Genomic DNA, 15,399 nt, shown 5'->3' with positions numbered 1-15,399 from the left:
GTACCTCAAAGAAACTTTCTGAGCACACAGCATGTGTTGAGACAGTTTCATTATAACAAATAATAACAGTGAAAACAATACATCCAACGAAAAGACTTCCTGTCTGTACACATCAGTATGACTGAAGAACACTACACTCACAGTTAATTCTTAACAAATATAGCCACTCCAACCTCCGTGTAGTCACATTCAAAGCAACCACGTCAGCACAGATAGTATCATCTAAACAATGAATCATGTTGTAAAAATACAGAGTGTCATGGTCATGGCATTCAACAAAATAAAAGTGTCATAATAAGAGTCGCCAACAGCCTTAATGAATTTAATGAAAGACATTATTGAAAAACACCATAGGCTGCACTCAAAAAACCCTTATTTCAATTTTGACCTTCATGGCATCCACATAAAGGGCAGCTGCATTACAAACTATCAAGCAGGTTCCATGTAGTCACACAACTGAAAAATTGTCTTTAACTAATAACCTGAATTTAAAAACCACAAAAAATATAATACTACATAACATGGAAGTAGGCATATTAATTCGTAACGTCATAATTCATATCGTAATTCATATGTGACACTTTTGTGACAACAAAGTTCATATCTGTCAGAGGAATTAATGAAAAACGTGGAAATTATTTCCTTACATGACACATACAGTAACGTGAGAGTAATTTTTAGATATCTACGTGCACCTGTTCAACACCCAACTGATGTTCTGTTATGCAAAGCACATACATGCAGAAATGCCTTTAGATATTTCAGTTTCCCATAGTGATATGGGAAGCTCATCTTCCTTATTTAACAAGCTTCTTACGTACTGATGGAAAGATCCAAGCGTATTATGATTGGCACCCTTAGTGCTGCCCAAGCTGCAATTTCTTGTTTTCCCATTAATTACTTCTACTGTTTTTACAATTATTTGGCATCTATGTCTTGAGAAACATTTACCATAGATAAGGTTGACTGAAAATTCTGCAAATCGCAAGGCTTGAGCAGGCACTGCATTTTGGTTACACTGAATGCTTCTGGGAATTAGTTGTCAAAGTAAAGCCTTACCAGAAACATTCAGGTGTAGACCACGCTGTGTGAGATGTAAATGTGTTAGGAGCAACACACCAGTTATACCATGTGTGATCATCCCATCTTGTTAAGCAACTTCTGGAGTCTGCATCTACATATTTGACAAAAAGCTTCAACCAAGGCTTGTCATTTCACTCAAGGAATATTCCCAGTGAAGCGCCTGATGTTGCTGTCAATTTCATAGTTGCGGTAATGGTCCAGACTGTTCCTGCCACCCATACCAAATAAGTTAACTAAATTAACCTATACTAGACGCCGGTTATGTACTGTATTGCAATTGTGATGTGGTGTGTGATGTCATACATGCACAAACAGAAAGGGAAGGAAACATTGACAATATTTTTTCTGTATCTACATTAGTTTTCAAAATATAGTTTGTGGCAACAGACTGAGTTGTAGTGTACCTAGAAGTCTAGATTATGTAAGAAAGTGGTAGTTTGACTGTGCACAGCCAACAAATCTGAAAGCACACCAGTACATAAGAAGCTGTACGGTGGCTTCCATAGTATCGATGTAGAGGTAGATCTGTACCATAGCCCGAAGTCTATGTTAATTTGTAAGGTGACAGTTTGGTTGTGAGTTGTCAAAGCAGTATTGAACAGTTAATCCCAAGAATCACCACATGGTGTTCTTTACCATGATCTTTGCCAAGAGAGCTTCAATTACAGGTGGCAACCCCATGTCCTGTACTTGGTTTAAAAGAATACCCTTTCCATGACAACTTGTACACTTGCAAAACAATACTTTCACAAATTTGAGGTTTTGGATACATAATTTATTTCATAGCAAATCAGAATTAGTGTTCACAGTTACTGCCAAAGAATAATCTTCACTGAATTACATTGTAAAGCAACAGAAACAAATGTGCATTTTTAAGAATTTTCAGAAGCTGCCATTGTCCTGTGCATATTCTAATTTGTAGTAAATTGGCATTTGTGATTTAATTACTATAGCAGTTATTGTAACCAACATATTGTGTTACATCTACTTTTCCCTTAAAGAGGAGACACCCTATATATTTTCAATATTTATCATAAATTAGCTCTGTTTTCCAGTTTGCTTACAACTATAATAATTAACCTCAAAAAGTTTCAGTAATTTTTACCACAGGTTGTTCTACTGCCTTAATTGAAATCTCATTTCGTGTATTTGCTTCAATTCTCATAAGGAACTTTTTAGCTCAACATATTAAAAGATAATCAGTCGGCTTAACTTAAAAGTTATTTGTTCACTGTTCTGTAATGCAGCATACTGGCTAAAATGCACCCCCACTGTGAATGTTGCTCTCAAACAAGGAAAGAGTTGGTTGACATTCATAAGCAGCTAGAAATCGCCCTGACTACTGCCAAAGAATTGGCAGCTGCTGCGAGTCGTCGTCTTGGAAGAGCTCTCAAGAGCCATGCATCTGTGGTACCAGTACCAAAGGTACCTCAAGTACAATCCACTATTCCCTCTGCAGAAAGTACAGGATCTGTCATTACACATCCACTTGATTGTGAGTGGTGTTTCAGTGTTAGAGCTAGGCACCCTGTACGGGGTGGATGGGGACCAGGGGGACTCAAGGTGTTGTACCAATCCCCCCTTACCAACAAGTCTATGGTGCTGTCTTTCACTGAAACTGAAACTGAGCCAGTAGGACTCACTTCACCTGTTTTGGTGAATCTATTTTGTCCAGTTGCAAGAGCAGGCAAATGCAAGACAATAGGGATCTATTAATCATCAGTTCAAACGTACAGCGAATGATGGTACCCCTCCACTCAACATGTTGAAGAGCCTATTGCGGCAGCTATTAAAGGAAATGGGTGCAATTAACTGCAGCTTGTGACGCATGTTGGAACAAGTGATGCCTGTTGTCTGGGCTCAGGAGTCATTGTTGGATCATTCCAGCAACTGGCAGAGAAGGTTAAGAAGACCAGCCTTGTGCATGGAGTTTTAATGAATCTTGCAATTTGCAGCATTGTCCCCAGAACTAATCGTGGCCCTTTGGTTCTGAGTCAAGTGGAAGGACTGAACCAGAGACTTTGAAGGTTCTGTGACAAGCTAAGTTGCGACTTCCTGGACTTGTGCCATAGGTTGTGAATGGTAGGGCCCCCTAAATGGGTCAAGTGTGCACTACACATCGGAGGCTGCCACTCAAATAGCTGACTGTGTGTGGGTATGCACACAAGGACTTTTTAAATCAGATGACTCTCCATCCAATCCAAATGACAATAGCTGCAGGAAATCCAGAAGTATTAGCGTAAGATCAAAAGAAATGCCTTGCAGAGGTGAGAGTATTAAAATCTTAATGGTTAAGTTTTGAATAATTCACAAAAATAGTGCCAGAGTTTGAAGAACTCCTGAAAAGTAGTGAAGTTCACAAAATACTAGGTCCATAAAGCTGACTGAAACCTGAAATTGATAGCAGAGAGTTTTAGGGAAAATTTAAGTGCATATTGAAAGGATAGGCAAATGGGAAATGGAGGAGATGTATTTGTCGCAACAGACATGAAACTCAGATCCATCAAAATAGAAATTGAAGCTGCATGTGAGATTGATTGGGCAAGACTCAGTACCAAGGGTGGACATGAAATGATAATTCAATTGAATCCTTCTTTAACCCACTAGACGCATCTCCTGATGTAACTGAAAGCTTAAGAGAAAACCTCAGTTCACTTATACTTAAATTCCCCAATCATACTGTAATCATCAATGGAGACAATCAATTGGAAATTCACCGTTTTGTTAGTACTGGGCATGATAAGCCATCCAGTGAAACATTGCTAAATGCCTTCTCCGAAAACTATCTAAAACAGATAGCTCGGAAACCCACTCATGATGGAAATATATTGGATTTAATGGCAACAAACGGATCTGATCTCTCTGAGGATGTTGTGGCAATGTACAAGAACTATGGCTCAAGTTGAAAAGCATAACTGACCATGTGCTGGACAGGTATGTACCCAGTAGTACAGTTCGTAATGGGAGGGACCCTACACGGTATACAGTCACTATAATGAAACTTCTAAGGAAATGGAGGCTACTGCATTAATAGGTGTAAAACAAAACAAAGGGCTATAGATAGAGCAATGCTGAATGAAATGCTTTTGGCTGTCAAGAGAGCAATGTGTGAAGCCGTCAGTGATTACTGTAATGGCATTTTGTCAAATGATCTTTCATAAAGCTTAAATAATTTCTGGTCATATGTAAAGGCTGTTATTGGCATTAAAGTTAGTGTCCAGTCCCTAGTCCCTACCAAGTGAAACAGGGACTAACTTCATTATCAAAATTTCCTTCATAAAGGAAATTCAGGAAAATTGCCTCAATTTAATCCTTGTGCCACTGAAAAGATGAATGAAATAAGTATTAGAGTCAGTAGCATTGAGAAACAGTAGAAATCGTTAAAACTGAACAAAGTTCCAGGGCCCAATGGAATCCCTATCAGATTCTACACTGAATTTGCAGTGGAGTTACCCCCTCATCTATTGTAGATCCCTCACATAAAAAACTGCACCCAGTTCTTGGAAAAGAGTACAGGTCACACCAGTCTACAAGAAGGGTAGTAGAATTCATCCATAGAACTACTGTCCAATATCCTTGACATTAACTTGTTGTAGAATCTTAGAACATATTCTGAGCTCAAACATAATGAGGTATCTCAAACAGAATGACCTCTTCCATGCCAACAACTATGGATTCAGAAAACATTGATCGTGCAAAACCCAACTCACACTTTTCTCACATGATGTGACCAGGCAGTTATGCAGATGCAGTATTTCTTGATTTCTGAAAATCATTTGACTCAGTACCACTCGTATTCTAATAGTCAAAAGTACAATTATACAGGGTATCAAATAGAATGTGTGACTGGATTGAGGACTTACTGGTGGGGAGGATGCAGTGTGTTATCTCGGATGGAGAGTCCCCATCAGATGTAGAAGTAACTTCGGAGTTGCCCCAGGGAGTTGTGTTGAGACCCTTGTTATTCATTTTGTATATAAATGATGCTGCAGATGATGCAGTTATCTATAATGAAATACTGTTTGAAAGAAGCTGCATAAATATTCAGTCACATCTTGATAAGATATCAGAGTGGTGTAAAGATAGGCAACTTCGTTTAAATGTTCAAAAATGTAAAACTGCGCACTTCAAAAACAACAAACTAGCCAACTCATACAAATACCTGGGCATAACACTCTGCAGGGATATGGGATGGAATGATCAATTAGGCTCATTTGTGGGTAAAGCAGGTGATAAGACTCGGGTCATTGGGTGGATACTGGGGAAGTGAATCACTCTACAAAGAAGATGGCTTACAAATCACTCGGCAACTGGTTCTAGAATACTGCTAAATTGTGTGGGACCCATACCAAATAGGACTAATCAGAGATATTGAATGTGTACAGAGAAATGCAGCACGAATGGTCACAGTTTTGTTTGATCTGTGGGAGAATCTCAGAAAGATACTGAAGAAACTGAACTGGTAGACTCTTGAAGACAGACGTAAAGTATCCTGAGAAAGTCTACTAACAAAGTTTCAAGAACGGGCTTTAAATGATGACTGTACAAATATACTACAACCCCCTACATATCACTCACATAGGGACCGTGAAGGTAAGATCAGAATAATTACAGCACGTACAGAGGCATTCAAACAATCATTCTTCCCATACTCCACACATGAATGGAATGGGAAGAAACCCTAATAACTGATAGAGATGTACTTTCTGCTATGCACTTCATGGTGGTTTGCAGAGTGCAAATGTAAAACTCACTAGTTGAAGGACCTTCTTGGTCTTTCCAATCATCTGACTATTTACAGCTTTAACTTGCAATTTTTCCTTCAATTGTCTGTACACAGTCACTGAGGCAGTGAAGCTTTTAGAGCTACCCAGATTGAAAACAGGTGCTTTTCAGCTTCTAGTAAACCTCTTCCTCAAATCTGGCACATAACCACAGTCAGTCACCTATTTCATTTTTAACCTTACTGCTGTCAACTGCATTCTCAACTGGTCTAATTTTGCCTGTGCTATTGTCACTCCAGCCTGGAGCTTTAAGATCAACTACACTTTCACCATAATCCCAGAGCGATAAGCACAGTTACCATGTAATTGCTGAAGGGTCACTATTTTGTGGCAGTTACCAACTTGTCCACTGCAACAAATTTGTTTAGTCTAAACAGATTATTTAGCAAATGTCGTTCCATGAAAAATTGTGATTAGGCCTACATGGCTTATTATTGTTTATTTAATAAAGACCAAATTACTGATGATATTTATTTTGCAGAAAAATATATGTATGTTACATATAAATATCATCGAGTAAGTTAAATTTTAAGTTCTTAAATATATTTCATTAATGATGTTTCCCATATGCAATTTACCTGGCGCTCTGTAAAGCAGCAAAAACATAATGAGGAAAATATGCATCCTGTTTTCGTACATTACTTCACACTGAGAATAACACCATGAAAGACATAAATAGTCAAATGAAATGAAAGCTTTTAATGTGGAACCATACACAGTCTCTACCTCTTGAATAAAATGAAAATGAGTTAATACTCTCTCTCTATTCGTTTAGTCGGTTCCGACTCTTCGTGACCCCATGAACCAAATCACGCCACTTTTTCCTGTCTTGCACTTTCTCCCGTAGACCTTCCAGGTTGGAACACATTGCTTCTGTGATGCCATCGATCCATCTCATCCTCTGACCTCCTCTTCTTCTAGTTCCTTCAATCTTCCCCAGCATTAATGTTTTTTTCCAGCGAGGCATGCCTTCGCATTGTGTGTCCAAAGTAGGTCAGCTTTTGTTTTAACATTAAACCTTCCAGGGAGAAATCTGGTTTAATTTGCTCCAATATTGATCTGTTGGTTCTCTTTGCAGTCCATGGAACTCTAAGAAGTTTCCTCCAACACCACAATTCGAAGGAGTCAATTCTTCGCCGTTCAGCCTTTCTAATGGTCCAGGTCTCACATCCATACTCACAACTGGAAAGACCATAGCCCTCACAATCCGGATCTTTGTTGCTAGCGTTATATCTCTGGACCTTATAACCTTGTCAAGGTTTGACATCGCCTGTCTACCGAGCAACAGGCGTCTCCGGATTTCATGGCTGCAGTCACCGTCAGCAGAGATCTGGGAACCGAGATAACTGAATGTGGTCACTACCTCCATGGTTTCTCCTGCTATATCCCACGAATTGGTAGGTGCAGTTGCCATAATTTTCGTTTTCTTCACATTCAGCATAAGACCGGCCTTTTCACTTTCGTCTTTCACCTTCTGTAAGAGTGTTCTCAATTCTTCTTCACTTTCTGCCAACAGGACCGTATCATCCGCGTACCTGAGGTTGTTCATATTTATTCCAGCTATTTTAATTCCTGTTTCTCCTTCATCTAGCCTCGCATTCCTCATGACATGTTCTGCATACAGATTGAATAAGTACGGTGACAGTATGCAGCCTTGCTGGACCCCTTTCTGAATCTTTATCCATTTCGTTGTTCCATACATAGTTCTCACCCTGGCTTCTTGGTCAAGGTATAAACTCCGTATCAGATGAATGAGGTGATCTGGTACACCCATGTTTTTCAGTACGTTCCATAATTTGTTGTGATCGACGCAGTCAAAGGCTTTGGCGTAGTCAATAAAGCAGAGGTACACATCTTTCTGGAATTCTCTCGCTTTTTCCATAATCCACCGAATGTTAGCAATTTGATCTCTAGTTCCTCTTCCTTTCCTAAATCCAGCTTGTTCTAGTGGTAGCTCTCGATCTAGATATTGGCGAAGTCTATTTTGTAAGATTTTCAACATAACTTTGCTAGCATGTGAAATAAGTGCGATTGTTCAGTAATCTGAGCATTCTTTAGAACTTTTCTTCTTTGGAACGGGGATGAATACTGATCTTTTCCATTCTTCTGGCCACTGCTGCGTGATCCATATTTTTTGACATATTGAGTGCAGCACTTTCACTGCATCCTTTCCAGTGACTTTAAACAATTCTGCTGGTATTTCATCATGCCCACTAGTTTTGTTATCAGCCATATTTTCAAGGGCCCACTGGATTTCGGTCTCCAAAATATCTGGCTCTAGTTCTAAATTAACATTAACATCAGCAGTAGGAGCCCTGTCATGATGCAGTTCTTTCTTGTATAGGTCTTCTACATATTCTGCCCATCTTTCCTTAACATCCTCTGCTTCACTCAGATCTTTCCCGTTTCTATCTTTTATCATTCCAATTTTTGCCTGGAATTTTCCTTTAATTTCTCTAATTTTCTTATAAAGATCTCTTGTCTTCCCCATTACGTTACTATCTTCAACTTCCTTGCACTGTTCATTGAAGAACATATTTTTATCTCTTCTAGCTAATTTCTGAAAATCTTTATTTAATTCAAACATAGCTGATCTATCTCCCTTGATTTTTGCTTTCCTTCGTTCTTCTGCAACTTGCAGTGCCTCAACTGATAGCCATCTAGCCTTCTTACTGTTCCTTTTCTTGGGAATGTGTTTCTCTGCGGCCTCCTTGACAGTATTAGCTACTTCTGTCCACATCTCTTGCGAGATTTTGTCCTCCAGCTGTAATACATTAAATCTGTTTTGTACCTCTACAGCACAGTCGGAGGGTATAGAGTTAAGGTCGTATCTGCAAGTTGGGATACGTTTTGCTACATTCTGAAGTTTCAGCCGAATTTTTGCAATCAGGAGCTCATGATCTGATCCGCAGTCAGCCCCAGGTCTTGTTGTAGCTGACTGAACCACGCTCTTCCACCTCTGCTTACAAAGTATGTAATCAATTTGGTTCCGGTGTTGGCCATCTGGCGAAGTCCAGGTATATAGGCGTCGTTTTGGTAGTTGAAATAGTGTATTAGTAGTTATCAATGAATTTTCTTGGCAGAATTAATACTATGTTTAAATAAAATGTAACATAATTCTTTTTACCAGAAAAACAGTCCACAGGGTAAATTAGGGTCAATGGGAGCATTTGATCCCACCCATCTGCTTTGACCCATTATGTAATGGTGTTGTGGTATGTGATGTCACTACAGTGCGTAATTTTTGAGTTGGTTGTGTTTTTCGATGCCCTTTTGTTATTTTTGATGGTGCACTCTGGTGGTGGATGTCAACATGCTGAGTTTAACGTGCAACAGCGCGAGGTTGACGAGAGCCAGCCGAAGTGGCCGTGCGGTTAAAGGCGCTGCAGTCTGGAACCGCAAGACCGCTACGGTCGCAGGTTCGAATCCTGCCTCGGGCATGGACGTTTGTGATGTCCTTAGGTTAGTTAGATTTAACTAGTTCTAAGTTCTAGGGGACTAATGACCTCAGCAGTTGAGTCCCATAGTGCTCAGAGCCATTTGAACCATTTTTTGAGGTTGACGAGAGTTCCGGCGGATCGGACCAAGGACATGTATATGCAGCATTTTCTGTGTGTGTGTGTGTGTGTGTGTGTGTGTGTGTGTGTGTGTGTGTGTGTGTGTGTGTGTGTGTGTTGGGGTGGCCAATCTAAGTGATACTGCCAGAGGTTTTTGTTGGTAAGTAGTTTTTGTTTTGGTTTTATTCTATAGTAATTGTGATGTTTTGTGTGTTGTCTATTTATGGTAGGCTGGTTGCGTTTTAATTGATGTAGTAAATAGGGAGTATTTTGGTTTCAGAGTCATCGTGGTTTTGGTTCAATTGTTCAGAGTTGTAGGTGTTGGTTTTTTATGTGGGTCAAGGGAAACGTCCAATTCCACTTTTTTGGGGTTTTAGGTGTTGGTTTTTTGGTATCAGTAGGTCAAGAGAAATGTAAGATTCCTGTGCTTTTTGTTGGTGTAGTGGAATCTACATCTACATTTATACTCCGCAAGCCACCCAATGGTGTTTGGCGGAGGGCACTTTACGTGCCACTGTCATTACGTCCCTTTCCTGTTCCAGTCGCGTACGGTTCGCGGGAAGAACGACTGCCAGAAAGGCTTGGTGCGAGCTCGAATCTAATTTTACATTCGTGCTCTCCTTGGGAGGTATAAGTAGGGAGAAGCAATATATTCGATACCTCATCCAGAAACGCACCCTCTCGAAACCTGGACAGCAAGCTACACCGTGATGCAGAGCGTTTCTCTTGCAGAGTCTACCACTAGAGTTTGCTAAACATCTCCGTAACGCTATCATGCTTACCAAATAACCCTGTGACGAAACACGCCGCTCTTCTTTGGATCTTCTCTATCTCCTCTGTCAACCCGACCTGGTACAGATCCCCCACTGATGAGCAATACTCAAGTATAGGTCGAACGAGTGTTTTGCGAGCCACCTCCTTTGTTGATGGACTACATTTTCTAAGGACTGTCCCAATGAATCTCAACCTGGCACCCGCCTTACCAACAATTAATTTTATATGATCATTCCACTTCAAATCATTCCGCACGCATACTCCCAGATATTTTACAGAAGTAACTGCTACCAGTGTTTGTTCTGCTATCATATAATCATAGAATAAAGGATCCTTCTTTCTATGTATTTGCAATGCGTTACATCTGTCTATGTAAGGGTCAGTTGCCACTCCCTGCACCAAGTGCCTATCTGCTGCAGATCTTCCTGCATTTCGCTGCAATTTTCTAATGCTGCAACTTCTCTGTATACTACAACATCATCCGCGAAAAGCCACATGGAACTTCCGACACCATCTACTAGGTCATTTATACATATTGTGAAAAGCAATGGTCCCATAACACTCCCCTGTGGCACGCCAGAGGTTACTTTAATGTCTGTAGACGTCTCTCCACTGTGAACAACCTGCTGTGTTCTGTTTGCTAAAAACTCATCAATCCAGGCACACAGCTGGTCTGATATGCAGTAGGCTCTTACTTTGTTTATGAGGCGACAGTGTGGAACTGTATCGAAAGCCTTCTGGAAGTCAAGGAAAATGGCATCTACCTCGGAGCCTGTATCTAATATTTTCTGGGTCTCATGAACAAATAAAGCGAGTTGGGTCTCACACGATCACTTCGATACTACAAAATACAGATTTTCTACTACGGGCTCATTGTTATTAGGTACGAGTAGAGAATGCAGTAAACAAACGAGGACACATTCCTCTGCGACTGGTCATGGGCACCTGAAGAGGCAAGACTCAGTGCCGATTGTCAGTTCATGTATGACAGGAATTATGAGTGATGAACTAACAGTACCTCACGTAATACCAAACTAGCTGATTGTGTAAGGTATCTTCAATTCCTTTTAAACCACTTGCTTGTCCTGCTAGAGCAGATACTGTTCCAACAACGTTGAATGCACGGTGGGGTATCATCCCATTTTCTCTGGAATATCCGAGGACACTTACACAGACATTTAAAGGTCAATGGATTGATTGGGGAGGTCCAATACGTTGGCCAGCTCGTTCCCCCAATGTTCATCCCTTGAATTTTGGTTGTGGAGACGCTTTAAATCTTTGCTGTTAATTACATACTAAGACTATAGGAATGTGTCATCAAAGCCTGCCAGCGCGTCGATGACCAGCCTGGAGTTTTCCATGTCTCGGCATTATCCGTGGGCTCATGTCTCCCACCACCTTCTGCTAGTGCCTTGCGTCGACTTCGAAAAGACAGTTTTCACTGTATGCGAGAGCCTTATTTCCTACAACTCGCCCAGGCCTACATGGTAGCGCCTTCTTTTTTTTCCCCAGCGGCACGCATTCTTATGTTAGTTCCCTCGCCGCTGTTGTGCTTCGTTGCGCTCTGCATCTTGTGTTACACTCCCTGCCGCCCTATAGGTTTCCAATTCCATCGGAGAATACCTGCAAAAATCTTCCATGCTTCGCGCCTGCATCGTCCGGAACAGAGCGGTTATGCTTCTGCAATGCAGAAAGTGCTATGGCGACTTCTCCGTACCTCTGTTGTCGTCGTTTTGGTCTTCAAAATGAAGGCTGGTCAGACGCAGCTTTCAAAGTTAGCCTTTCTATCCTCATCTCTGCTTAACAATAGCAACTTACATCGATTCTTACATGCTTACTGTATCCAGGCCTTGGTCTCCCACTATAATTTTTACCCTCCACACTTCCATCACCAAATTGACAATTTCTTGATGCCTTTTTTGTATGTGTTATAGCAACCGACCCTTATTTTTAGTCAAGTTGTGCCACGCTGATGCACGGCCGTAGCAGTCATCATGGTCAAGGTCATTGCTTTCGGTTGATTGGTTGATTTGGGAGAGGGGACCAAACTGTGAGGTCATCGGTGCCATCGGATTAGGTAACGTTGGAGAAGGAAGTCGGCCATGCCCATTCACAGGACCTATCCCAGTATTTGCCTGAAGCAATTTAAGGAAATCATGGAAAACCTGAATCAGTATGTCCGGACCATTGTCCTCCCGTATACGAGTCCGGTGTGCTAGCCATTGGGCCACCTCGCTCTATCATAGCTGCCGCTGGTGGACAACATGTTAATCAAATGGTTCAAATGGCTCAGAGCACCATGGGACCCAACATATGAGGCCAACGGTCCCCCAGAACCCAGAACTATCCAAACCCAAGGACACCACACACATACTGTAATTTAAATTCTTTTAGTTGTTATTTGTTTTGGGATGCCGCAGAGATTTCTTAATTGTTGTATATTAGCTTGCCCCGCCCTTAACACCCCCCCCCCCCCCCCAATTTCCCACGGTTGTCCCTTTAGTTTCATTTTCTTTTTGGAGTTTTGGAGTGAGACGTTATTGTGTAATTTTTATTTTTGTTCATGTTTGTTGGTGAATGTATGTGGTGACATATTGATGACATCATGGGTCAAAGCACATTGGTGGAATCGGATGCTGAATTTGCACTTTTGTAAAATTCACATTGTTTATGAATGAAACACATTACATAAATGTATGACACATATTACATACAAGCTGGCCATTTCACGAGCAAGTGGAACAATTTTCAAAATTAATAGTCCTCATTTACCCTGCACCTGAGGTTCAAGTTACAATCTGTGGCCAACAAATATCAAATAATATGGTTATTTTAAGTTGTTTGGTTCTTAAAACAATGTGACTTAAAAGATATTACTGTTTAATAAGTGGAACAGTTCAAAAAAAACAACACATCAAAGTTTTACAGAACATTCAGAGAAAATATGACACGAGACCAACCACCAAGTTCATGTTTCGAAAGACAAGGTAGAACACTAGAGACAAACCCAAAAAATAACTGTGAAGTATTAACCCAATGCTTTGACTCACTACCTAACTGTGATAAACTAACACTACACTTCAAAAAGCCAGAACTTGATCTGGATTTCAAATCCCCAAAACATGAAGTAATTGTGACGTAATAAAATCATTGAAAAATAGCCGGTCACACGGAGAATATGGACCGATTTCAGAACGTTGACCACGAAAATGTTATTCAAAAGTAAAATAATCATTGAAAACAACTAGGGAAAATAAAAAAGTACCAGAGAATGGAAGTCAGCCCTAATACACCCCATCCACAAGAAAGGAGTGAAATTGTATACTTATGGAATATCGTCTCAGATATGTGTCTGGATTCGTGATTTCTGTCAGAGGGGTCACAGCTCGTAGTAACTGATGGAAAGTCATTGAGTAAAACAGAAGTGATTTCTGGCATTCCCCAAGCTAGTGTTATAGGCCCTTTGCTGTTCCTTATCTATATAAACGATTTGGGAGACGATCTGAGCAGCCATCTTAGGTTGTTTGCAGATGATGTCATTTATAGACTAGTAAAGTCATCAGAAGATCAAAACAAATTGCAAAACAATTTAGAAAACATATCTGTATGGTGCAAAAAATTAGCAGTTGAGCCTAAATAACGAAAAGTGCGAGGTCATCAACATGAGTGCTAAAACGAATCCGTTGAACTTTGTTTACATGATAAATCTGTCAAATCTAAAGATCGTAAATTCAACTAAATACCTAGGAATTACAATTATGAACAACTTAAATTGGAAGGAATACACAGAAAATGTTGTGGGGAAGGCTAACCAAAGACTGCATTTTATTGGCAGGACACTTAGAAAATGTAACAGATCTACTAAGGAGACTGCCTACACTACGCTTGTCCATCCCATTATAGGATACTGCTGCACGCTGTGGGATCCTTACCAGGTAGGATTGACAGAGTACTTTGAAAAAGTTCAAAGAAGGGCAGCACATATTGTATTATCGTGAAATAGGGGACAGTGTGTCACTGAAATGATACAGAATTGGTATGGACATCATTAAAACAAAGGCGTTTTTCACTGCGGAGCAATCTTCCATGAAATTCCAATCACCAACTTTCCCCTCTGAATGTGAAAATATTTTGTTGATGTCGACCTAATGGGGAGAAACGTTCACCACTATAAAATAAGGGAAATCAGAGCTCTCACGGAAAGATATACGTGTTCGTTCTTTCCCCGCACTATACGAGACTGGAATAATAGAGAATTGTGAATGTGGTTTGATGAACCCTCTCCCAGACACTTAAATGTGATTTGCAGAGTATCCATGTAAATGTAGATGTAGAAAACAAAACAGATCCCAATAACTACAGAGGAATTTCACTACTACTTGTCACACACAAAATTCTATCCAAAGCCCTGTTAAATCCCTACAGGCACAGATAGATACACAGATAAGAATATCTCAAGGAGGGTTCAGGAAGGGAACATTAGGTAGCAAACAGATCTTGTGCCTGGCAACATTATTAACAAGGATAAAGTCCAGGAAGATCACAATAACATCTGTCAATTAGAAGAAGGCCTACGAACCCATAGATACAGAAACACTCTCCAATATCCTGAAAGAAATTATGGTGGACAACATGAGCAGAAAGCCAACCCAAATACAACAATCAAAGTGAAGTTGATGGGAGGGAGATCAAACCCATTCAAAATCAACAAAGGACTGAGTCAGGGAGCTGGCTTGTCATCCAATCTATTAAACTGAGTTTAATCAGGACATGGGATAAAGGAGTCAGTGGGGTCAAGACAGGGAGACACAAAGATAAAATCATCAATACAAAATGCCTGACCTTTGTTGGTAATATAGCCATCATAACAAATAACAGAAAAGAAGCCAAAGAAGCTCTAGAGACAATACATGCAATGTCAGCCAAAATGGGATTACAAATCTCACATGAAAAAGCACAGTACTTGGGCAAAAAATTCACACACCACACAGAGAAACACCACTGGTGACTAAGTACAGAAGCACAAGTAGAAATTTTCAAATGCCTGGGAGGGTTTAAAGAACATAGGACTGAACTCGACATCCAATGAAGAACTAGAAAACTACAAAAAGCATACAGACATACATGGAACCACTACAACAAAATATGTATCTCCATCAACCCCAAATTAAGACACTGTAATACAGTAGTGTTACCAAAGG

At 40.3% G+C, this 15,399-nt stretch overlaps 1 protein-coding gene across 2 annotated transcripts in view; it reads right to left on the bottom strand.

Moving 5' to 3' along the window:
- Positions 1–15,399, bottom strand: part of LOC124777175 — a 141,299-nt gene that overhangs the window by 117,951 nt on the left and 7,949 nt on the right. The gene's annotated exons all lie outside the window — the stretch shown is intronic.

This window comes from Schistocerca piceifrons, chromosome 2 (genome assembly GCF_021461385.2).
Source record: "Schistocerca piceifrons isolate TAMUIC-IGC-003096 chromosome 2, iqSchPice1.1, whole genome shotgun sequence".
Classification (NCBI taxonomy): domain Eukaryota; kingdom Metazoa; phylum Arthropoda; class Insecta; order Orthoptera; family Acrididae; genus Schistocerca; species Schistocerca piceifrons.
This window is presented reverse-complemented; position numbering and strand designations above follow the sequence as displayed.